The sequence below is a fragment of the Canis lupus genome, chromosome 29 (genome assembly GCF_003254725.2).
Source record: "Canis lupus dingo isolate Sandy chromosome 29, ASM325472v2, whole genome shotgun sequence".
NCBI lineage: Eukaryota > Metazoa > Chordata > Mammalia > Carnivora > Canidae > Canis > Canis lupus.
The window spans coordinates 35,448,564-35,451,084 of NC_064271.1; the positions used below are offsets into that span (position 1 = coordinate 35,448,564).

Here is a 2,521-nt window from a genome sequence, read left to right on the forward strand (position 1 = left end):
ATCCCAGAGACATACCATAGAGGTCTCAGGTTATTAAGAAAACATCAAAAAATGTTTTCGATATTAAGAGTATGTTTTTGGGAGTGGGAAAGAATAACAGCTTTCCCTTTGGTTTAAAATACTCAACAGCCTGAAGTCACGAACAAAGAAGGTGTAGCCGTCTCTGGAGGAGTTGGAATTGCAGAGAAATCCAGCGTGGAAGCACACCTGTACTTTTCACTCCACCTCCCACCCCCAAACCCTCTGCCAGGCGGGGCTCAGGTTCCCACTTTAAAAGAAGTTAAGGTCACTTCTATTTCAGAAGGGCAAATGTTTGGTAGTATGAATGACTTTTTCTTCTTATTAAGTCGAATGAATGGTAATTTCTGAAATGCTCTTCCAATTTAAAATCTAAGAGCTCCTGCATCTCAACCCATGAAGCCACAGGCCCCATGGAGGTTGGAGGGTAACATCTGCAATGCACTAGCCTGTGTCCCTGTAAGCAGGAAGCATGGAGGGTGTGAGCAGCCTACAGTCCAGCCATCAGTGTCACCACGGAGTTGACTGTAGTTCTCTTTGTACCATTGATTATAATCACAGCTGTGTCCTTTTTCCTGCTATCAAAAGCTCATTGGAGGCTTTTCATTAACACCTGATTCCTGCGAACACATTTGGGGCACAGCATATTGTCCTCCAGCTGTGGGGGTGGAAAGTTACAAGCAGGGAGCAAGAAGAGGGCGCATACTCTCCCCTGCTTTTCAGGCACCCAGGCTTGTCCTGCATGAAATTGCAGGTGAACCCAACCTTCTGTGTCTGCAGGCATACTTCTCCCATGGACCACACACCACTTGGCACCGTGGGCCTCCTGTAGCGATGCCACTGTCTCCATCTTCCCAGCCCTGGCTGCAATTCTGGACCAGGAGGCAAATCTGGGGCCGAAGTGGTCACAACAACAGTATTGACCCCCTCCAGGAGAGCATCAGACCCCTCCCTCAGGCAGCCACTTCAGGAGGGTAGGTTCCATCAGAAGGTATCTTTGTTCCAGGACTTTCCAGAGATATTTCCCCTTTGTCCATCATCAACCTTCTTTGTGTCTGGGTGAGAATCTTGGCCTCCTCTGCGGTGACAGGAATGTTCTTCTTTTGATCTGGGTAAGCATATCCGCAGATTCGCTTATATACATCTAATTTCTGGCCTTTGGTGCTCAGCTTGAGTTCTTGGCACCAGGCCCACAGGATGTCTCCGTGAAGCAAGTTGGCTGGTGGCAGTTTCGAAGGTAATGGAGGAACTGGGATTTTCTTCCGAATTCTTACTCTTGTACTCTCTTGTGCCGTCTTTTCTGAATGGGAAGCTTTGCCTTCTTTCATAGATCTCTTCCGTTTGGTCCCACTTGCTGGGGTTCCTGGTAACTTTGGTTCACCATACGCCTGCTGTTTCTCTTTGGCTTCTTCTGATACAGGTTGGGATTGGCCAGCCAGATAGTCTTCCCCCGACTTCGTGGAGCCCTTTTTGCCTTTTGCTTTCTCCATATCCAAAGAGAAGTCAAGGTTGACAAAAAGTCTTACTCCTCCAGAATTTTTAAGAGAAGACACATTTCTACTGCAGCAACATTTGCTGGCCTATGAATGTCTGAAAGTGTTTAATGAATAATTTTGACCACCTCAAAATTTTCCACCTTTTTAACAGACGTAGTAAATAGAAAGTGAAGCCTGTGCATCCTGCCAAATCCTTTTTACATTATGAAATAGAATTAACAACTTCACATAGAAAAGGTGGAATATAGTGAGTCAAATAAATAATATATAAATCTTAATTGTAGGGGAGGAGATGGGTGAAATAGGTGTCCGGGATTAAAGAGTACACTTACAATGATGAACACTAAGGAACACATAAAAGTGTTGAATCACTGTATTATACACCTGAAACTAATATAATACAGTACATTAAGTAGATTGGAATTGAAATAAATAACTTAATAAAAAAGGAATGCATGAATCTTAATTTTTTCAGGCACAAAACTCACACTGGATGACCTTTTGCTTGTCTTACATATTGCCATGAATACCCTCAGCAGTCAGGTGAGGAAAGCACCAGGAAGAGCGACTCTTCAAAAATGCAAACCAGGGGATCCCTGGGTGGCTCAGTGGTTTAGCGCCTGCCTTTGGCCCAGGGCGTGATCCTGGAGTCCTGGGATCGAGTCCCGCTTCGGGCTCCTGTCATGGAGCCTGCTTCTCCCTCCTCCTGTGTCTGTGCCTCTCTCTCTCTCTCTCTCTGTCTATCATAAATAAATAAATAAATAAATAAATAAATAAATAAATAAATAAATAAAAAGAATCTGTTAAAAATGCAAACCATATGCCCCCATGAGATAGGCACCATTTAGCTGCCTACCACACAGAAGCTCTCAATGGCCAGTAGATGCCAGCTAGCGAAGCAAAGGCACCAACACGGAGGGACCATAATCATAGGCAATTAAGAAAGGGACATATGGCCTTTCCCTCTTCTTAACCCAACACCAGAGGAGTTAGGCCTTGAAAGACAG

General features: G+C 44.7%; 1 pseudogene; it reads right to left on the minus strand.

Annotated features, from left to right (window-relative positions):
• Positions 1-509: 509 nt before the first annotated feature.
• Positions 510-1,508, minus strand: LOC125753968 (developmental pluripotency-associated protein 4-like; annotated as a pseudogene).
• Positions 1,509-2,521: the final 1,013 nt, after the last annotated feature.